At 51.1% G+C, this 5,077-nt stretch overlaps 1 non-coding gene across 1 annotated transcript; it reads right to left on the bottom strand.

Annotated features, from left to right (window-relative positions):
- Positions 1–4,705: 4,705 nt before the first annotated feature.
- Positions 4,706–4,778, bottom strand: trnam-cau (transfer RNA methionine (anticodon CAU)). The gene has a single exon. It is a non-coding gene; the product is annotated as a tRNA-Met (tRNA).
- Positions 4,779–5,077: the final 299 nt, after the last annotated feature.

The raw sequence follows: 5,077 nt of genomic DNA, 5'->3' as shown, positions 1-5,077 counted from the left end.
CGACATCAGGAAGTACACAGGACGGGCAGCATTGAAAGGCATGCGGCAGAGAATCACCAAAGATAGGCACCTCTGCCGCTTCCCTTCGATTGACAGGTGGGGAGCGGAGCAGTGCAGTCGAAAACAAAGCAAAGCAAAGTCGTCCTTAGGTGGTTGGTTGCACTCCGTCTTGAAGCAGTGCGCATTCTTTTGAAGTAAGTATGTGCGTGGTAAGTGGCAATTCGCTAAAGGCAGAGCTCATAATATGACGAGCAGTTTGCAGCTGAACATGTTGCAGCTGAGGCACAGGACAGTGCCTTCGCCGTTTTGCTTGAACACTTGCATGTGTGTGTCAGCAGGGAGTGCCTTTGAGCAGCAATGCATGTAAAGAGCCAGCACTTTCTTTCAGGCAAAGCCTCAGGCAATAGAAGTCATCTGTCCATCAGTCAGAAAGGGCTCTCGCCTGCTCCCTCTCGCTCGTGGCGGCTGCGACGTTGCGCTCAAGTCGCTTCCCTTGCGCAGGCTCGAGCTCTTCTCGGCGTCTTTCACCATATCCATGGCTTCCAGTCCTGCCCTTGCTCGCCTGCTATTTGCTCAGTAACGTCGATTGGAGCAAAGCATTGAAAGTGTTCAGTGAGCAGGCCAACCTGAAGCAGGAGATTTCTGCTGGTCGTGGAATAGCGAGGAGGCAAGTGATAAGGGGCTAGTCAGATGCAAACTGGGAGCTAATGCCAGACGTGAATGGGGAATTAGCTCAAATGGTAGAGCGCTCGCTTTGCATGTGAGAGGTAGCGGGATCAATGCCCGCATTCTCCACTTTTCTTTTGGCTCGGGTAATTGTTCAGACGCAAGAGTTGTGTCAGGTGTGGTGTGAGCCCATCTGCTTCTGAAGGTCACCGCAGGCTGAGGGACATCAAATCCTTTGGTGTGCTGTCGCAGCAAAACTTTCCGATTTTTGCATGAATGCAGCTGAAATGAAAGAAGGAAAAACTTCTATGCAAGTATCAACGCCTTCTCTAAGGATCAAACTCAGGACCTTCAGATTATGAGACTGACACGCTGCCTACTGCGCTAAGAAGACACTTGTCAGCTGAGTAACTGGAGAATGTGACCAACTATGTTCGCTTCCGTGGCATCCAAAGCCAGAATGCAAAGATTGCAAAAATGCTCGAGCCAGGTAGGAGCCGAACCTGCAATCTTCTAATCCGTAGTCAGACGCGTTATCCATTGCGCCGCCGGCCCAGGCTGTGAAAAATAGCTGCGACATCAGGAAGTACACAGGACGGGCAGCATTGAAAGGCATGCGGCAGAGAATCACCAAAGATAGGCACCTCTGCCGCTTCCCTTCGATTGACAGGTGGGGAGCGGAGCAGTGCAGTCGAAAACAAAGCAAAGCAAAGTCGTCCTTAGGTGGTTGGTTGCACTCCGTCTTGAAGCAGTGCGCATTCTTTTGAAGTAAGTATGTGCGTGGTAAGTGGCAATTCGCTAAAGGCAGAGCTCATAATATGACGAGCAGTTTGCAGCTGAACATGTTGCAGCTGAGGCACAGGACAGTGCCTTCGCCGTTTTGCTTGAACACTTGCATGTGTGTGTCAGCAGGGAGTGCCTTTGAGCAGCAATGCATGTAAAGAGCCAGCACTTTCTTTCAGGCAAAGCCTCAGGCAATAGAAGTCATCTGTCCATCAGTCAGAAAGGGCTCTCGCCTGCTCCCTCTCGCTCGTGGCGGCTGCGACGTTGCGCTCAAGTCGCTTCCCTTGCGCAGGCTCGAGCTCTTCTCGGCGTCTTTCACCATATCCATGGCTTCCAGTCCTGCCCTTGCTCGCCTGCTATTGCTCAGTAACGTCGATTGGAGCAAAGCATTGAAAGTGTTCAGTGAGCAGGCCAACCTGAAGCAGGAGATTTCTGCTGGTCGTGGAATAGCGAGGAGGCAAGTGATAAGGGGCTAGTCAGATGCAAACTGGGAGCTAATGCCAGACATGAATGGGGAATTAGCTCAAATGGTAGAGCGCTCGCTTTGCATGTGAGAGGTAGCGGGATCAATGCCCGCATTCTCCACTTTTCTTTTGGCTCGGGTAATTGTTCAGACGCAAGAGTTGTGTCAGGTGTGGTGTGAGCCCATCTGCTTCTGAAGGTCACCGCAGGCTGAGGGACATCAAATCCTTTGGTGTGCTGTCGCAGCAAAACTTTCCGATTTTTGCATGAATGCAGCTGAAATGAAAGAAGGAAAAACTTCTATGCAAGTATCAACGCCTTCTCTAAGGATCAAACTCAGGACCTTCAGATTATGAGACTGACACGCTGCCTACTGCACTAAGAAGACACTTGTCAGCTGAGTAACTGGAGAATGTGACCAACTATGTTCGCTTCCGTGGCATCCAAAGCCAGAATGCAAAGATTGCAAAAATGCTCGAGCCAGGTAGGAGCCGAACCTGCAATCTTCTAATCCGTAGTCAGACGCGGTATCCATTGCGCCGCCGGCCCAGGCTGTGAAAAATAGCTGCGACATCAGGAAGTACACAGGACGGGCAGCATTGAAAGGCATGCGGCAGAGAATCACCAAAGATAGGCACCTCTGCCGCTTCCCTTCGATTGACAGGTGGGGAGCGGAGCAGTGCAGTCGAAAACAAAGCAAAGCAAAGTCGTCCTTAGGTGGTTGGTTGCACTCCGTCTTGAAGCAGTGCGCATTCTTTTGAAGTAAGTATGTGCGTGGTAAGTGGCAATTCGCTAAAGGCAGAGCTCATAATATGACGAGCAGTTTTCAGCTGAACATGTTGCAGCTGAGGCACAGGACAGTGCCTTCGCCGTTTTGCTTGAACACTTGCATGTGTGTGTCAGCAGGGAGTGCCTTTGAGCAGCAATGCATGTAAAGAGCCAGCACTTTCTTTCAGGCAAAGCCTCAGGCAATAGAAGTCATCTGTCCATCAGTCAGAAAGGGCTCTCGCCTGCTCCCTCACGCTCGTGGCGGCTGCGACGTTGCGCTCAAGTCGCTTCCCTTGCGCAGGCTCGAGCTCTTCTCGGCGTCTTTCACCATATCCATGGCTTCCAGTCCTGCCCTTGCTCGCCTGCTATTTGCTCAGTAACGTCGATTGGAGCAAAGCATTGAAAGTGTTCAGTGAGCAGGCCAACCTGAAGCAGGAGATTTCTGCTGGTCGTGGAATAGCGAGGAGGCAAGTGATAAGGGGCTAGTCAGATGCAAACTGGGAGCTAATGCCAGACGTGAATGGGGAATTAGCTCAAATGGTAGAGCGCTCGCTTTGCATGTGAGAGGTAGCGGGATCAATGCCCGCATTCTCCACTTTTCTTTTGGCTCGGGTAATTGTTCAGACGCAAGAGTTGTGTCAGGTGTGGTGTGAGCCCATCTGCTTCTGAAGGTCACCGCAGGCTGAGGGACATCAAATCCTTTGGTGTGCTGTCGCAGCAAAACTTTCCGATTTTTGCATGAATGCAGCTGAAATGAAAGAAGGAAAAACTTCTATGCAAGTATCAACGCCTTCTCTAAGGATCAAACTCAGGACCTTCAGATTATGAGACTGACACGCTGCCTACTGCGCTAAGAAGACACTTGTCAGCTGAGTAACTGGAGAATGTGACCAACTATGTTCGCTTCCGTGGCATCCAAAGCCAGAATGCAAAGATTGCAAAAATGCTCGAGCCAGGTAGGAGCCGAACCTGCAATCTTCTAATCCGTAGTCAGACGCGTTATCCATTGCGCCGCCGGCCCAGGCTGTGAAAAATAGCTGCGACATCAGGAAGTACACAGGACGGGCAGCATTGAAAGGCATGCGGCAGAGAATCACCAAAGATAGGCACCTCTGCCGCTTCCCTTCGATTGACAGGTGGGGAGCGGAGCAGTGCAGTCGAAAACAAAGCAAAGCAAAGTCGTCCTTAGGTGGTTGGTTGCACTCCGTCTTGAAGCAGTGCGCATTCTTTTGAAGTAAGTATGTGCGTGGTAAGTGGCAATTCGCTAAAGGCAGAGCTCATAATATGACGAGCAGTTTGCAGCTGAACATGTTGCAGCTGAGGCACAGGACAGTGCCTTCGCCGTTTTGCTTGAACACTTGCATGTGTGTGTCAGCAGGGAGTGCCTTTGAGCAGCAATGCATGTAAAGAGCCAGCACTTTCTTTCAGGCAAAGCCTCAGGCAATAGAAGTCATCTGTCCATCAGTCAGAAAGGGCTTTCGCCTGCTCCCTCTCGCTCGTGGCGGCTGCGACGTTGCGCTCAAGTCGCTTCCCTTGCGCAGGCTCGAGCTCTTCTCGGCGTCTTTCACCATATCCATGGCTTCCAGTCCTGCCCTTGCTCGCCTGCTATTGCTCAGTAACGTCGATTGGAGCAAATCATTGAAAGTGTTCAGTGAGCAGGCCAACCTGAAGCAGGAGATTTCTGCTGGTCGTGGAATAGCGAGGAGGCAAGTGATAAGGGGCTAGTCAGATGCAAACTGGGAGCTAATGCCAGACATGAATGGGGAATTAGCTCAAATGGTAGAGCGCTCGCTTTGCATGTGAGAGGTAGCGGGATCAATGCCCGCATTCTCCACTTTTCTTTTGGCTCGGGTAATTGTTCAGACGCAAGAGTTGTGTCAGGTGTGGTGTGAGCCCATCTGCTTCTGAAGGTCACCGCAGGCTGAGGGACATCAAATCCTTTGGTGTGCTGTCGCAGCAAAACTTTCCGATTTTTGCATGAATGCAGCTGAAATGAAAGAAGGAAAAACTTCTATGCAAGTATCAATGCCTTCTCTAAGGATCGAACTCAGGACCTTCAGATTATGAGACTGACACGCTGCCTACTGCGCTAAGAAGACACTTGCCAGCTTAGTAACTGGAGAATGTGACCAACTATGTTCGCTTCCGTGGCATCCAAAGCCAGAATGCAAAGATTGCAAAAATGCTCGAGCCAGGTAGGAGCCGAACCTGCAATCTTCTAATCCGTAGTCAGACGCGTTATCCATTGCACCGCCGGCCCAGGCTGTGAAAAATAGCTGCGACATCAGGAAGTACACAGGACGGGCAGCATTGAAAGGCACGCGGCAGAGAATCACCAAAGATAGGCACCTCTGCCGCTTCCCCTCGATTGACAGGTGGGGAGCGGAGCAGTGCAGTC

Source organism: Pristiophorus japonicus, chromosome 1, assembly GCF_044704955.1.
Source record: "Pristiophorus japonicus isolate sPriJap1 chromosome 1, sPriJap1.hap1, whole genome shotgun sequence".
NCBI classification, from domain to species: domain Eukaryota; kingdom Metazoa; phylum Chordata; class Chondrichthyes; family Pristiophoridae; genus Pristiophorus; species Pristiophorus japonicus.
The sequence above is the reverse complement of the archived record's forward strand: the minus strand, read 5'-3'. Positions and strand labels throughout refer to the sequence as shown.